Genomic DNA, 18072 nt, shown 5'->3' on the forward strand with positions numbered 1-18072 from the left:
TAGTCTTCATTTAAACTTCATGAAAATTCCACAAGGTGGTTATTATCCTCTTTTGTACAGTTGAAAAAACTGAGGTTTAGGTATGAATTTACTGATACATGACCTAAACAAGTCCTGCCTGATTTCTATCACCTTTTCTGCTACCTTATACTCACTGCACTTCTAGAAATATGTGTATTCCTTATAGGACTAACGTAATAATAGTAATGACAATAAAACAACAGCTAACACTTACTAAATGGTGACTGTATTTCAGGCATTATTGTATGCACTTTACAGGTATCAACTAATTTAATCTATCAATTCTGTTTGAAATAATTTATCAGACACTTTACTGAAAGCACACTTGGACTTGGATGGCTAAAGATGAAAACAGTTGACAATTAGAGTGAAAGGAATAAAAGGAAGAATAGAGATTTGGTGGAGCAGTGGGATTGCAGGGCATAGGAAGAGAAGTGGGGATCCAAACACACCCTGCCAACATCACAACTTTGCCTTGAACTGTTCTGAATGCAGTAATGACCTAACACACCCTAGTGACCAAAAGCAACCATCCCAAGGTTGCAGTAGTAGCCATCCTAATAAATGCTGTTTTTCCAAGGGGAGAATGCAGGAGAAGAGTACAAGAGGAGAGTTTGTGAAAGTCTACTGCAGCTCATCCAGAAGTTTGCTGAGGTTAATTTCCTTTCTGATACCAGCACAATGTTCTCAGGTCTGAATTATTTGTTATTAGGACCTTTAATTACTGACCAGACACTAAGGAGCTTGAACAGTCTTCCAAAAAAAAGTCAAGATGGTTGGCCCTTTCCCCTATCCAGGATCAGCTACATAATTTGGGGGGCCCAGTACAAAATGAAAATGTGGTGCCTCTTGTTCAAAATGTATTCAGATCTTTAAGAATGTGACAGTGGAACTTTAAACCAAATGTGGTACACTGTGCAGTTGCATCTATCACATGCCCATGAAGCTGTCCTTCTCCTTTTTCTTGGCAAGTTACACATTCCACAGATGTCACATGTGTCTCGAATGTACATGAAGAAATGTTGAGATCCCGATGAAGAGCATGCCTGTAAACTTGGGTTTAAATGCCAACCCCAATACCCTCTGGGAGCTGTCTGCTGAGAACAGGCATCACATCAATCCTTGGGATTACTGAGAACAGTAAATCTCTTTCAATGAAGTGCATCACTTCCCTTCCAGTGTTCTGATACCCTGAGTTGTTTGGGAAGGTTTATCACTCTGAGGGATGTGGCTTAATATCATATTTTTAATGACAGGTAAAAATACAGCAACCCAACAACTGGATATAGAGAAGTGCATAAATTGCTGATGGCTTGAAACCTTCCACTCCCTTAAATTTTGCTGATCCTCAGGGTCCATTTTTAGGGGCAATGCAACTAGCTGCTGTTAGCTATAAGTTACAGTTCTTTCTTCTTAATTTTGATGGCTGCTTGCCAGCTGACCCTTGCAGTAATAGAAAAATTCCTGTTAACTTCAGAGCTAATTTAAAATAAAAGTGTAATTGGATTTTTAACCAGATGAAAGATTGGGGAGTGAGGTGAATGGGACATAAAGACTGCATATAAAATTTCCCCTTCTACGGACACATACTGTGTTCAATTTATTTAAAACAGTTACCTTCCTGAATCTTGTTTCGCATTGACTTTGTTTAAATATGGCAGGGTACAAAATTATAAAATTACCAAGTGCCTAATTACAATTCAGTTGTTGCAATTGCATAACGTCTCTAATCATCTAATCAGTATTCCTCTTGCGTCTCAACTAGATTACGTACTTTTCAAGCATTGTGTTTTGTAAGAACTTGTTTTCTTTATATAATAGAATGTTAGAATTGAATTACTTTAGAGGTCATTTATTTCCATTGCATTTTAGAAATAGGTGATTTTTTTTTTTTTTTTTTTTAAGATAAGTGATAAGTGCTGGGTTACCAAGATGAGTAGATACTGATTCCTTACATGGCTCTAAGAGTTATCAATCTATTGAGTTAGAAAGAACAAAATCCAGAGCAGAAATATATGAAGGGCTTGTTTTGATATAAACTGTTATGAAAACATAGAGGGGAGACTAACTGAAAATATTATTAATTCAATTGTAATTACTGAGCTCCTACCAAGTGCCTAGTACTTTATTAACTATACAGGATAAAGCAGGATATATATTGTCCCATCCCTATTTGGAGAGGATTAGAGCAAACAAATAGTTTTTTTTTTTTTTTTCCCCCAAACTTAGATAGACTCTGTCTCGGCCAGCAGGGGTCAGGAAACAAGAGACAAAAGAGGGAGTGGCCTCCTTTGCCCCACCCCTCAGTGTAGCTATTTCCCCAGTAACATTTATAATAGTGGTGGTCATACAAGCTGAGTTGGTTCTCATGGACAATTAAGTTCTCAGTTAGCTATGTTTTGTGAGTTGTGGCAGTTTCTTTCCATGGTATTTTTTATTTCTAATACCTCATGTTTTTCCCAATTTTAAGCATATGCATTAAATATATTGAAGCCCAATTTCTTTTTTTTGTTTCAGAGGATGTTTATTCATCCTCTTACATTCTTGATGATGTAATAAGTGACTCACTTACAGCTGGCAGTGCCCTTGGACTTTGCAAGTGAGTGCATGCTGAGTGGGGTGTTGAATGGAAAAGGGATGGGGAGATTAGGGTGGCTTCCATGTCCTGGAGTAAGTTATTCCCGTGCAAGGTGAACAGGCCCACTGATCTCGCCAGAATCTTTCCTGCTGCCAGAAAGATACAAAATATGTAGCCTCAGCAGCATAGATCAAGTAGATGAACTTTTGGGGAAATGAGAGGTTTTACATTTGTAATGTCAGCAAAGGAAAATGGGAGCTATAAAGTTCCTGCTTGTCATTAGTGTCACATTTCCAACAGACTTCAGTAATATGACTGAGTCTATCTCCCAAGGAGACTAGGAATCTTGCTATCTATTAGATGTTACATTTTTATGCTAAATTCTTCCTGCTGGCTGACCCAGAAACAATGCCTGTAGGATGGGCACAGAGAAGACCCACAGGGGAATCAATGTGACTACTGTGGTAAAAGTGTGTATGTTTGATTTTCCAAGAGATTCAAAGTCATTTGAAGCATTTAAATTATGTATTAGCCACAAAACGTGTGTTTTGTTTTGAAGGTGAGTGAGTTGAGGACACCCAAACTTTTATTTTAATTACTGAAAAAACACTGGACCTGGAATCAGAAGATATGTGTTCAAATCTCAGCTCTACCACAGTTATCTGCGTTCACTTAGGCAGACTATTTATCCTCTCTACACCTCAGTTTCTTGTTTTAAAATGGATCTATTGTGCCCAGTAAGTGCTACAATAGTAAAAGGGTATAGGATATTTAATAACAAAGCATTGTATTATCTTAACAGTGCTGTACAGATTCGCTTTCTCCTTCACTTGTACAGTCCCTTGAGATGTTATTAGAATCCACAGGTGCTGTAAGAGGATATTTTAATTCTGTACATCAATGGGAAGTGAGTAGGCTGGGTGCTAGGAAATCGGAGATGTGGTTGTGTCCTCCTACCACTTGAGACAGTCACTCTATTATTTATTCATCCATTCATTTGCTGTCTCATTTAATGTGCTTTACATAGATTACTTGGTCTTTTGATGTGTCAGTCTTCAATCCTATAAGAGGGCAATAATACTAGTAATTCAGCTCTTCCACAAATTTCTTAAGGGAATCAAATGGCATGGACCTAGCAAAAGAAGGTCCTTAAACCCAAACAACAATAGCAACACCAGTTTAAGAGAAATGAAGTTGAGGTTGCAAGTGGGATTCAGAGAACACTGAAAGATTGGAAGATAAAGGGAGAAGACCAGTTTCCAAGAGAGAGAGAGTAAGGCTCCCAAGAGTGGCCTACATGAGCCTCTAGGGCTCTGTGTGATAGAGCAAGGGTGGAGAATGTTTGAACACCCCCATAAGTGTGGTAGAATGCTAGAAATCAGAGAGAGGCATCAACCAAACTATGTTTACCAGCCAGGCTTGAGACCCTGGGAAGCATTTTCTGTATTTACATTTGTAATGTCAGCAAAGGAAAACGGGAGCTATAAAGTCCTGCTTGTCATTAGTGTCACATTTCCAGCAGACTTCAGTAATGTGACTGAGTGTATCTCCCAGGGAGACTAGGAGTCTTGTGAGCTATTAGATTTTAATAGGAAATCAGGGGAGGAAAAAGAAAGAGATCATTTTCAGACTTGGACTACAAGGACAGGCCTGCTCAGTTTCAGTATTCAGCTAAGCACCTGCCATGTGGCACCATCAACAGAGACTCTGGGCAGCCTGAGTGACTGGGTGGGAGGGGGTGTTGATACCATTGTACTATACTCCAAGATACAAAAGAATGGCAGACGGTTCTGAAATATCTGCTGAAAACTGCAGGATAAACTCAGATGGCATCTAAGGTTCCATTATTCGGTTGGAGAGAACCAAACAAATACTGTCAATTTTTTGCACCCTGACTCTACCCACCCCCAATCTTTTCTTAAACTGTTTTAAAAAGTACAAAGCTGTAAGCAAATCTGAAAGAACATTTTGTTTTTGTTTTTGTTTTTGTTTTTCCGGTCAGGGCTTAGCTAAGGGTAAAAGACTTCTTGAAAGCAGACTTTTAAAGATTTCTCCAACATTCTGATTGCTGTGACTATTTAAGGTCTTTTGTGGTTCCATTTGAAATTTAGGATTTTTTTCTATGTCTAAGAAGAATGTCATTGATATTTTGATAGTGATTGCATAGACTTTATCCATTTCTTTAGGTAGTATGATCATTTTAACAATTTAAATTCTTACAATTCACAAGCGTGGGATGTCGTTAGATTTGTTTATATCCTCTTCAATTTCTTTCATAAGTGTTTTGTATGTTTCCTTGTATAGTCTTCCATCTCCTTGGTGTATATTTTATTCATTTATTTGTTGTAGCTGTTGTAAATGGGATTGCTTTCTTGATTCCTTTTTCAACTAGTTCATTGTTAGTGTATATACATGCCACTGATTTTGTATGTTGATGTAGTATTCTAAACATTATGGAATTTCTTTAAGAGTTTTGTGATAGAGTCTTTATGTTTTCTGTATGTAAGCTTATGTCATCTGCAACAAAGACAATTTGACTTCCTGACCAAAATGAACAAAGCTGGAGGCATCACACTACCAGACTTCAAAACACACTGCAAAGCCATAATACACAAAACAGCATGGTTCTGGCATAAAAACAGACACATAGACCAAATAGAATAGAATAGAGAATGCAAAAATTAATCCATCTATCTGCTGCCAACTTATTTTTGACAAAGGCATTGCGAAGATTCATTGGGGGAAAGGACACCACCTTAAATCAATGGTGCTGGGAAAACTGGATATCCATATGCAGAAGAATAAAACTAGATCCTCATCTTTCAACCTATACAAAAATCAACTGAAAATAAAGACCTAAATGTAAGACCTAAAACTATAAAACTACTAGAAGAAAACAGAGAGGAAACACTTTAGGACATTGGGAAAAGATTTTATAAACAAGACCTCAAAATCACAGCAAAAAAAAGTCAAATAAACAAATGAGATTACATCAAACTAAAAAGTTTCTGCACAACAAAGAAAATAATCAACAGGATGGAAAGATAACTGACAGAATTGGGAAAAATCTCTTCTTGCTCTCTCTTGCCAACTATTTATCTGACAGGAGGTTAATATCCAGAATATACAAGGAACTCAAACATCTCAATAGCAAAAAAAAAAAAAAAAAAGTCTGATTAAAAAATGAGCAAATGATCTGAACAGCATTTCTTAAAAGAAAACATAAAAATGGTCATGAAATATATTAAAAAATGTTCAGCATAACTAATAATCAGGGAAATGAAGATCAAAACCACAGTGAGATATTATCTCTCCCCAGTTAGGATGGCTATCACCAAAAAGACAAAAACAAAAACAAAACAAAGAAACAAACAAACAAAAAAACAGATGTTGGTAAAAATGTAGAGGAAAAAAATCTTATACACTGTTGTTAAGAATTTAAACTAGTACAGCCACTTGGGGGATTTTATGTGCTGTAGTTTGGATGTTTGTTCTATTAAACCTCATGTTGAAATTTGATCTCAATGTTGGAGGTGGGGGTCTACTGGAAGGTGTTTGGGTAATGGGGTGGATCCCTCATAAATAGGGATTTGTGGGGGTTGGAGGTTAAGTGAGTTAACATTCTATTATTTTAGAGTTAACATTCTATTATTTCACATGAGAACTGGTTGTTAAAAAGTTTGGCACTTCCCTTCTCTCTCTCTCTTGATTTCTCTCTTGTCATGTGATATCTGCACATGCCTGGTTCCCCTTCTCCTCTGCTATGAGTGGAAGACTCTTGAGGTCTTCATCAGGTACAGATGTTGGTGCCATGTTTCTTGTATGGCCTGCAGAACTGTGAGCCAAATAAACCTCTTTTATTCATAAATTACCCAGCCTCAGTTATTCCTTTTTTAGCAACACTAAAAGGACAAAGACAGCATGGAGAATCCTCAAAAAAATTACAAATAGAACAACCATATGATCCAGCACTGAGTATTTATCCAAAGGAAAGGAAATCAATATGTTGAAGAAGCATTGGCACCCCCTTGTTTATTGCAGTGTTATCCACAATAGCCAAGATATGGAATTAACCTAGGGGTTTGATATGGTTTGGCTCTGTGTCACCACCCAAATTGCATCTCAAATTTTAATCCTCACATGTTGAGGGAGGGACCTGGTGGGAAGTGATTTGATCATGGGGGCAGTTTCCTCCATGCTGTTCTTGTGATAGTGAGGGAGTCCTCATGAGAGCTGATGGTTTTAGGTGTGGTATTTCCTTGCTCTTTCTTTCTGTCTTGCCACCTTATGAAGAAGGGTCTTGCTTCTCTTTTACCTTCCACTGTAATTATAGGTTTCCTGAGGCCTCCCCAGCCATGTGAAACTGTGAATCAATTAAACCTCTTTTATTTATAAATTACCCAGTCTCAAATGGATAAAGGAAATGTGGCATATATACACAATGGAGTACTATTTAGCCATAAAAAAGAATGTAATCCTGTTATTCACAGCAACATGAATGAAACTGGAGGACATTATGTTAAGTGAAATAAGCCGGAAACAGAAAGTTAAAGACCATGTTTTTACTCATATGTGGAAGCTAAAAAAAAGTTTATCTCATAAAAGTAAAAACTAGATGAGGGGATAGTAGAGGGTTAAAAGGGTAGAGAAAAGGAGGTAGTAGAAAGAGATTTATTAAAATATACAAAATTACATACAGGAGGAATAAGTGCTAGTTTTCTATAACTGTAAAATGATGGTAGTTAATAATGTATAGTTTTGAATGACTATAAAGAGGTTATGGAATATTTCCAATGTAAAGAAATGTTTGAGATTATAGATATGCTAACTATCTTGACCTAATCACTACACATTGTAAGTATTGAAACATCACGATATACCACTAAAATATGTACAGTTATTATATGTCAATTTAAAAAATAAAATACAAGATTTCTCTTACTTTCTGACCCTTCCCAAATCTCTCTCTATCATTCTCTGTTTCCTCCATGGACCCCACTCCTTTCTCTCTTTTTTCTTTCTTTCCCCACACTCTCTCCCTTCTTCTTCCTCTTTTATTTCTCCCTCCCCACTCCTTGAATTTTCACTTTTTTATAATGTCTTTTAATCAACAGAACTTCTACCTCTACATTTATTTCCCTCCACGCACACACAGACTCTACCTTCTACCCTAGCCCCCCACATTCTATTGAACCTGATGTAATGCTTGGCCAAAAAAGAGCAATTTTCACCTATGCTTGGAACAGAGTTGGAATGAGGAGGAGGAATCAGGTAGAGCAAGCCTTTACTGTTGAGGGTCAGGGACTAGAATAGCTTAACACGATTAACTCAGATTACCTGAAAAATGATGATGGTATCATTGTTCCTGCTCCTATTCATGGGATGGCTTATTAGGACTGTATCATATTAATAGCTCTGATTGATGTTTTTAATTAGTCTGATTAATTAGTCCTCACTGCTTGGCTTTTGACTCTTGGGATGTCAACCAGTGACTATTTCTCTGAGGTCATTTAGTCTCCTTCCCTAACTCCTGTGTACTGTGCAGTTTTGGGCGAATGTCTTAGGGTCGTGTAAACCACAATAGTTGATATCCTTGGCAGATTGAATGTTTATAACAGTGTCAAAAACCTTAGCACCAATTTGTACTTTGTTACGTTTTCTAAAGTTTCCATGCTAAAAGGAAACATAGCTTGTTTTATCATGTATTCCTTCTTATTCCTTAGATATGGTGAGGTAGAAGGGATTCATGTTTTATGTATGAGTCAGGCTGTAAGGAACCTTATATTTCCAAAGACAAGATTATTTTATTTTGTCTCTTCTAAATTATAGTGCTGAAATATGGTCCTTCTTGTAATTCTTGCCTTTGGTGTCTGTTAAGGAGCAAACACACTTAACAGTGGTAGCACTAAGCAAAGGCTCTTTATTTATGTGTTTGTGTAAGAACAAAAGAATTAGATTTGACTGGCAGGTGAAAAACATAAAGTTAAGTCCTAGCCATTTCTTTGCCCCTCCCCACATTTCCTTTTACTGGGAAACTTATTTTGCAAATAAAATAAGAGCCCTTCTAGGGAAATGAATATTTGCATAACCCTTTCAACTCTGTTAACTTGATACTGAAGCATAATGTTACATTGCCAAGATCTTTCCTGTCCTTCCTCTTTAACATTTTAAGTGATCACACAGGTGATACAAAGTAAGTCCTGGTCATAAGTAATGCATAGAAAACAATGCTAATATATATACAATGACAAAGTGCAAAGGGAAATCATATACAGCATTCAGTAATAAATCAGAGTTCATCTTAGTAACACACATACATATTTTACTTTAAGTCTTTCACTGAGAAAATTTAGCTTTTAGATTTTTATCATTAAAGGGGTTTCCTTATTTTTATTTTTTCCTCTATTTTAGGATGTAACTCCTTTTACATCTCTAAACCTAATGGATTTATCTGAATTGACAGTACTTTAGAACATTTACATTTCTCTCCTTTCTTTTTTAATGAAGTAGAAAAAATACAGTTAGTGTTCCATATTTGTGTGTCACAATATAGAGCTTGAGGTACAGGAAAAGGAAAAAAATCAGAAACCTGAGAAAGAGAACAAATCTTCCTAATAGTTTAATTGTATTTAACATTTGGATTTTTAAGAATGTTTATACAATAATTCAAATGCATATCTTTTTACTTTGAGAATTACAGGCCACACCAACTAATTCCTTAATTAAGATTAAAAAAAAAAAAAAAACCTTTTGCTTTTGTTTTGCTTTTTGTTTTGGAAATTGATAATTCAAATAAAAATTCCAAAAAATGTTCACTTAAACATTTATATAAGTTTTCAAGAGACCCTGAATAGCCAAAGCAATCTTAAAGAAAAGGAACACATTTGGAGGTCTCGTATTTCCTTATTTCAAAACTTATAAAAAAGCAACAATAGGCCGGGCACGGTGGCTCAAGCCTGTAATCCCAGCACTTTCGGAGGCCGAGATGGGCGGATCACAAAGTCAGGAGATCGAGACCATCCTGGCTAATAACACGGTGAAACCCTGTCTCTACTAAAAAAATACAAAAAACTAGCCGGGCGAGGTGGCGGGCGCCTGTAGTCCCAGCTACTCGGGAGGCTGAGGCAGGAGAATGGCGTAAACCCGGGAGGCGGAGCTTGTAGTGAGCTGAGATCCGGCCACTGCGCTCCAGCCCGGGCGACAGAGAGAGACTCCGTCTCAAAAAAAAAAAAAAAAAAAAAGCTACAATAATCAAAACTGTGTGATACTGGCATAAAGACAGACATCTAGACCAGTAGGATACAATAGATATCAGGAATAAGCCTCGCGTGTACAGTCAACTTATTTTTGACAAGGGTGCCAAGATCATTCTAGGGGGAAAATATAGTTTGTCCAACAAATGGTGTTGGGAAAACTGGATATTCACATGCAGAAGAATGAAATTAGAACCTTATCTTATACTATACATGCAAATCAACTCAAAATCAATTTGAGAGTTAACTATAAGACATGAAACTTTAAAACTACTAAAAGAAAACATATAGGAAAAGCTCCATGACATTGGTCTGGGCAATGATTTTTTGGAAGCACAGGCAGCAAAAGTAAAACTAGATAAATTGAACCACATCAAAATTAAAACCTTCTGTTCATCCAAGGTCACAATTAACACTGTGAAAAGGCAACCTATGGGATGGGAGACAATATTTGCAATTTTATATCTGATGAAGGGTTAAAAACCAAAATATAATATATAAAGAACTTCAACAACTGAACAACATTAAAGCAACCCAAATAAAAAGTGGGACAAGAACTTAATAGACATTTCTTCAAAGAAGATATGCAAGTGGCCTGAATACATATGAAATATGCTCAACATCACTAATCTTTGTGGAAATGCAAATCAAGCCCATAATTAGATATAACTTTGTACTTAACAGGATGGCTACTATCAAACAGAACAAAACAAAAAAATGAGAAAAATCTCAGAATATAACAAGTGTTGGTGAGGATGTGGAAACGTTGGTATCTTTATGTACTACTGGTGGGAATGTAAAATAGTGCAGCTGCTACAGATAAAAAAGTGTGGTGGTTCCTCAAAAAATTAAAAGTAGACTTACCATATGATTTAGTAATTCCACTTCTGGGTATACATCCAAAATGCTTGAAAGCAGGGTCTCAAAGAGATAATTGTACACCCATGTTAATAGCAGCATTATACACAATAATGAAGAAGTAGAAGCAGCACAAATATTCACTGACTAATGAATAAAGATAAAGAAAATGTGGTATGTACATTCTGTGGAATATTATTCAGCCTTAAAAGGGAAGGAAATCCTGTCACCTACTGCAACATGGATAAAACTCAAAGACATTATGCTAAGTGAAATAAGTCAGTCATGAAAAGACACATACTGTATGACTCCAGTTACGTAAGTGTCTAAAGTAATCTAATTCACAGAAATAGAAAGTAGAATGCTAGTTTCCAGGGGCTGAAAAGAGGGGTTAATACAGGTTTGTTTAATGAATATAGAGTTCTAGTTTTTCCATGATGAAAAATTCCTAGAGATTGGTTGCATAACAATGTAAATATAGTTAATGCCACTGAACTGTGTATTCAAAGATGGTTAAGATAGTAAATTTTATATGCATATTTTGCCACAATTAAAAGAAAAAGAGAAGTACTAAAATTATAATATTACCAAGTTTTGAGTCAAAATTTAAAAGTTTTCTGTTTTTAAATTCAAGTACTATTTAGGGATGTTTCAATGGATTCATTCCACAGGCACTTTTCAACTGTGGTATAACAAATTGGGCTGTTTCTTGCAATGTATTTCATGTGTTCTTCACAGCAATCCTGGAAGATACCTATACTTAGCTACATTGCTCTTCGAAGAAAAATAAAAGTACAAAAAAGATATTTTCCCAAGGTCACAGGTCACTTGATAGCAGAGCTTTAGCAACTTCAGGAAAGGCCAGTAAATCTTATCTCACAGGCTAACTCTGATGGATCAACTGGGGCCTCCTGAAGTGCTGCCTTGAGAAGAATTTGAGGCATATCTGCACTCAGCTGTCATCATCACATCTGCCAAATGAGAGAATGGGAGAGGTGGTTTCAACTCTTAATGCTAGGCAGTTTTGTAATCCTTTATCACTATCCAGGTCTAAAAGTATTTTATTATACATATTAGCTGAATTTTGACAATGTATCAAGTGTCAAGAGGTAGCATTAAAGTCAGCATAGATAGATTAGATTGCTATTTTTCAGGAAGTTGCAAAAAGTGAAATATTCAAATCTATATAGAAAAGGCAGATCATACATTTAATAAGTACCACACAAACAGATGTGTTCTTATTGAAAGAGTTGATTCATTCTTTATTTTTCTTCTCAAGTGAAATTAAATTTTAGAAACAAATACAATTAGCTTTAGTTTCTTATTGCACATATATAAGGAGATGGCTCTGTATTCATTTCAAGGCAAAATTGAATAAGTGCATATTTCAAGCTAATAGTTCAGAATAGTTGTTGAATTCCATAGTTCAGAAGTCCATCAAGTAGCCCCTCTAATGTGTTTTCACATATTGGTTTAGTTCCTGATTCACATATCCAAGCTCTAGGCAACACAGTTTTTATCATCTGCATGGCAAATTATGTATCTGTGAATTTAATTTGAACAGTTGTTGTTCAAGAAAAAGAAAATCAAATACACCTCTAGAAAATGCCGTCTTTCTCTAACAGTACCATCTGAAAATTTTCCAGCTTTGGAAAACCTGCTTTCTAGAATGTTGCAGAATTGGTTGGAACATGTGCATCAAATTATTGCTGAGACAGATATCAAATGGATTTGCATAAAGATTTGAATATACAACTGCAGATAAGATAAAGACTCACTTTAAAAATGATACAATTGGGTAAATCTTGTGCTGACCCTTCCTGGTAAAATATGAATGCAATACCATCAAAGCACCTCAGATTTGATGACATCAGTAAATATACTAGTGTTGAAAGAGGTTGGTAATATGTCAGTAAGTGAGTAAAGAAGGTTGAAGAATAGTAATCATGATATCATAATTATTTTTTAAAGCACTCTACATATGTGTTTGTAAGTAAGTTGAAAAGTATTTAAGAAACACACCTCAATAAATATACCAAAGTTACTTCTGGGGAGGGGGTGAAGGCAAAAAAGAACAAAGCAAGGGGTGAAAATTTTATTACATATATTTTTATTGTTTGAATTTCTTAAACACATCTGTCAATTTTGTGATTTTTGAAACTGAAAAAATATTTTGGAAATGCTATCTATATTCTGGCATTGCAAATAAACAATACACAGTATTAAGAAACAGCATATTTCTGTTGACACTAATTCTTCAAATCTGTGTGTTATCTGGTCTAGACTAGTGTTTTTCAAACTCTGAATCAAAATTTATTAGTAGATTTTTAAGTCAATATAATGGACCATTTCTGTTTCCTTCATGTTTTTTGACAATGTTTCTATTGGGTTGTTTGCCTTTTTCTTACTGATCCATGGGAATTAAGAATTCTTTATAGTAGTCTTCTGGTAATTCACATGTTTTCTAAGGTTTCTCTTCTGGTCTGTGGCTTGACTTTTCACTTTTTTGTGAAGTTTTTAATAAACGGAACTCCTTAATTTTAATGTAATTGCATACGTATGTATATATTTTTTCCATGGTCTATCTTGTTGCTGTCGTTTTTAAATTCAGTTTACATAATTCTTCCTTATGTCACTGTCAGCCATATATTTTCTTATAATGACTTATGATTTTTAATTTTTCCTTTAATATTTGAGTTTCTAATCCAATTATAGTTTAATTATTTATGGTATGAGATAAGATCTCATTTCACTGCTTTCATATGGAAAATCTATTGTCCCCACACCATTTATGTAGAGGTGACTGTACTGTGTTTATTATACACTAACATAAACGTTATGTTATTTTAATGGGTCTGCAATGCCAATTTTGTTGTGAACAAATTATATCATAACCTCTATATGTATGAGTCTATTTTTTGGGCCATTAATTTTGTTCAATTATTGAATTTATTTATCCATACATGAATTCCCCAAAGACTTTTACTTGTTCTTTATGCCTATCTATAGTCTCTCCAGTTTGTTGTTTTTCTTCAGAATTCCTTTTCTTTTTGGTGATATTTTTTTCTTCTTATAAATAAAAAAAGTCAGCTTGTCAATTCAGCAAAGCATACTATAAAGGTTTTATGGTATTTTATTCAAATCTATGAATTCATTTTTTAAAAATAACATGTTTGTGATATTGTCATTCCTATCCATGAATATGGTATATTATTCTATTTAAGTTTTCATGATGTCTTTATATCAGAAGACTCCTGTGCACCTTTTCAAGTCTTTCAGATTTTACCTCTTACTCCTGCCATTGTTGTGGTGACAAGTTATAAGGTTTCGATTGGCTTGATACAGGTGCATCAACACCTTCTTTGGGCTTTTTAAACATACTTCTCACTTCCTGCTCTTTTGAATATGCCATCCCTTATGCATGTGCACCTAAAAGTGTTGGGAAAGAAATGTCCAATGGAATCACCTTGGATCAACGAGAGCCAAAGGTTAAAGGACAAATACTTCTGTCTTCCATTCCCCAGTAGGTAGTCTTGAGACACAGTTCACAAGATTCTTCAGAAGTTTGTGAACAAATGGTTGAAATTCAAAGAAAAAGAAAAATCTTGAAGGCAGCAAGAGAAAAAGGAATCATTATGTTTAGGGTAAGAACAATGGTATTAATAGGTTGCTTTTCATTAAAAAATGTAATCCAGAGGGAGTCAAATGATGTGTTAAACATGCCGAAAGAAAGAAAGAAAAATACTGTCAGGCAAGAATGTTATAGTCTACAAATTTCTCCTTCAAAAATGAAGATAAAGTAACTACATACACACACAGATACACATGAATGAGTGCATACAAAACTGGTGAAATGTAAATGTATCTGTGGGTTGTACTGTACATTTCCTGGTTTTGATACTGTATTGTAGTTATATAGGACATTTTGATTCCATTTATGTGAAATTTCCTAAAAAGACAATTCCATAGATGTATAAAACGGATCAGGGGTTGCCTGGGTCTAGGATTGCAATCACAAATTGGTGTCAGAGCACAGGAGGGTATTTTAGGGATGATGGAAATCTCCTAAAACTGGATTGTGCTCATAGTTTTACAATTGTAAAATTACTAAGAATTGTTAATTTGTATACTTAGAAAAGGTACATCTTATGATATCAGAAGTCAAGATTTTTTTAAAAAACAGAAAGGAGCATAGAGTTATATTTTAAAGTAAAATAATAATTCATCTTTTCAGTAGCTTTTCTTTTTCTTCCCTGTTTTACTCTTTCTGTAACTCACATATACTCCTCAGGATTTTGTTCCCAAAAGTATATGACACAACTATTTTTGTTTAGAACCTGCTTTAGGAGATATGTAAGCTAAAACAGCCTTTTAGAAATCCGTTTTATTGAAAAACACCTTAATTCAGTAAAACTCACCCTTTTAAAGTATACAATTTGATGAGTCCTGACAAAGTTATAGTCATGTAATTTCTATCACAATCAAGAAAAATAATATTTCTGTTACTTCAGGACATTTCTTCATTCCCCTTTGCTGTTAACTACTTTTCCCAACCCCAGTCCCTGAAAATCACTGATTTGATCTCATTTCTTGCAGTTTTGGCTTTACTAGTATGACATAAAAATACTCTCATACAGTAAATAGGCTTTGGTGTCAGTTTAGCATATTGTATGCCTTGTAACGTATGTTACATTGCATGTATTGCATGCATTGTAACATGTGTCAGTCATTTATTTTTTATTGTTAGTAGTATTCCATTGTATGGATGTATTTGTTTATTCACTAGTTGAACATTTGAGTTGTTGTAATTTTTTGAAATAAATTTAGCTGCTGTGAACATATGGGGTTTTTTCATAAGGGAAGAAATAAGTTTTTGGTTTATTTCTCTTTGGCAAATACCTAGAAGTGAAATGGATGGGTCATATTTAGGTATGTTTCTAGCTTTAAGAAACTGCCAGATTGTTTTCCAAAGTTATTTTTGCATGTTATATTCCTGCTGCAATGTATTAGAATTGGAGTTGGTATGGTTGGTCTTCTCAATTTTAGTCATTTTAGTGCTTGTGTAATAGTATTTAATTGCGGTTTCAATTAGCATCTCCTTAATCACAAATTATGTAAGAACTTCTTCATGTGCTAATTTACCATTCATATCTCCTTTAGTAGAGTGTCTTCAAATCTTTTTTGCCATTTTAAATAAAGTTGTTTGTTTGTCTTCTTATTCTTGAGTTGAAGAAATCTTTATATATTTTGGAAGGAATTGTTTCATCAAATATATGTTTTCCAACTATATACTTTCAGGTTGTGTCTTGCCTTTTTATTTTGCAGTAATGTGTTTTGAAGTGTAAAGTTTTTGTTAAGAAGGCATTAATGATGGAGGAGCCTTGTGTAGTGAGGAAACCTCTTTCTGCCAATATAGCTGTATGGTGGTGCAGGATATGGAAGGCATATTTAGAGTCAGTATAAACATTGACACATAGTCCTTTTGCAAGAGTGAGGGCTCAAGTTAAGGCAATGAGTTCAGCTTGTTGAGAAGTAGTGGAAGGGGGCAGGGCCATAGCTTCAGTGATAGATGTGGAAGACACTATAGCATTGCCTGCCTTTGCTAGTGATTGGCAATTGGGCCTGGTGGAACTGTCATCAATAAACCAAGTGTGATCAGAGTGAGGAACAGGAAAGAAGGAAATATGGGGAAATGGAGAGAATGTCAGGTGGATCAGAGAGATACAGTCATGGGGGTCAGGTGTGGTATCAGGAATAATGTGGGAGGCCAGATTGAAGTCCCAGCCAGGAATAGTAGTAATTGTGGGAGACTCAACAAAGAGTAAGTATAGCTGAAGGAGCCAGGAGGCAGAAGGTATATGCGTCAAGTGTGAGGAGGAAAATAGATTTTGAAAGTTATGGGAACTGTAGAGAGTAAGTGAAGCATAGTTTGTGATTTTGAGGGCCTCTAAAAGTATTAAAGCAGCAACAACTGCTGCGCAGAGACATGAGGGCTAGCCCAGAACAGTAAGATCAAGTTGTTTTGACAGAAAGGCTACAGGGCGCGGTCCTGGCTCTTGTGTAAGAATTCCGACTACATAGCCCTACACTTCAGCTCTGTGTAATGGAAAAGGGTTGGGATGAGTTAGGGAGAGCTAACGTGGGAGCAGTCTCTAGAGCCATCTTCAAGGAACAGAAAGAGGAGTGGGGAAAGGATTTAGGATCTATGGGGTCAGCTAGATTTCCGTTTGTGTGTTTATATAATGGTTTTGTTAGGATGGCAAAACTAAGTATCCAAAGGCAAAAGTATCCAACCATGCCCAGGAAGGAAAGGAGTTATTGTTTTGTAGAAGGGGTTGGGGCTTGAGAGATAAGCTGGACATGATCGGCAGAGAGAGCATGCATGTTTTCATGAAGAATTATGCCAAGGTAGGTAATGAGTGGGGAGGAAATTTGAGCTTTGGAGGGGCATACCCAATATCCTTTAGAGAATAAATGTTGAAGGAGCAGGAGGATACCTTGTTAAGAAAACTCAGAGGAGGGACTACAGAGTAGAAGGTCATCAATGTATTGAATAAGGTGGGAAGCAGAGGGTTGGAAAGAAAGTAAATCATGAGAAAGAGCTTGGCTGAAGTAATGAGGGCTGTCCCGGAAGCCTTGTGGCAGTACAGCCCATGTAAGTTGTTGGAACTGATGGGTGTCAGGGTCAGTCCAGGTAACTGAAGCAAAGAGAGGCTGGGACAAGGGGTGAAGGGGAATAGTGAAAAAAGCATCTTTAAGATCAAGAATGGAATAGTGAGTTGTGGAGGGAGGTATTAAGGACAAAAGAGTGTATGGGTTGGGCATAGCAAGAGTGTATGGGTAGGCAAAACAATTTGGTTGATAAGGTGCAGATCATGAACCAACCTGTAAGACTTGTCCAGTGTTTGGACAGGTAAAATGGGGGAATTATAAGGAGAGTTTGTAGGTTTTAGAAGCCCATGCTATGGCAGGCGAGTGATAACAGGCCAAGAGAAGAGAGTAAAAAGAGGCCTCTTAACTGATTTAAAATTGGTGAGGTGTTTCTTGGGCTGGTCTGAGGACCCAAGGTCATAGGTGGATTTTCTGATGGAGCAAACAGCAGCAGGACAAGGGATTGATCTCCCAAGGGAGGTCCCTTGATCTGAGTCATGGCACCAAATGTCAAGCATGTCCATGTGAAGGGAGTCCACCAACAGGCTTAGTGTGAGCAACATGGCTGTTTATTTCACTTGCGTGCAAGTGGGCTTAGTCTGAAAAGAGAGTCAGCAGAGGGAGATAGGGGTGGGGCAGTTTTATAGGACTGGGGTAAGCAGTGGAAAGCTACAGTTAAAGGTGGTTATCTATTGTCCAGCAGAGGAGGGG

This window comes from Colobus angolensis, unplaced genomic scaffold (assembly GCF_000951035.1).
Source record: "Colobus angolensis palliatus isolate OR3802 unplaced genomic scaffold, Cang.pa_1.0 Scaffold15, whole genome shotgun sequence".
In the NCBI taxonomy this organism is placed as follows: Eukaryota; Metazoa; Chordata; class Mammalia; order Primates; family Cercopithecidae; genus Colobus; species Colobus angolensis.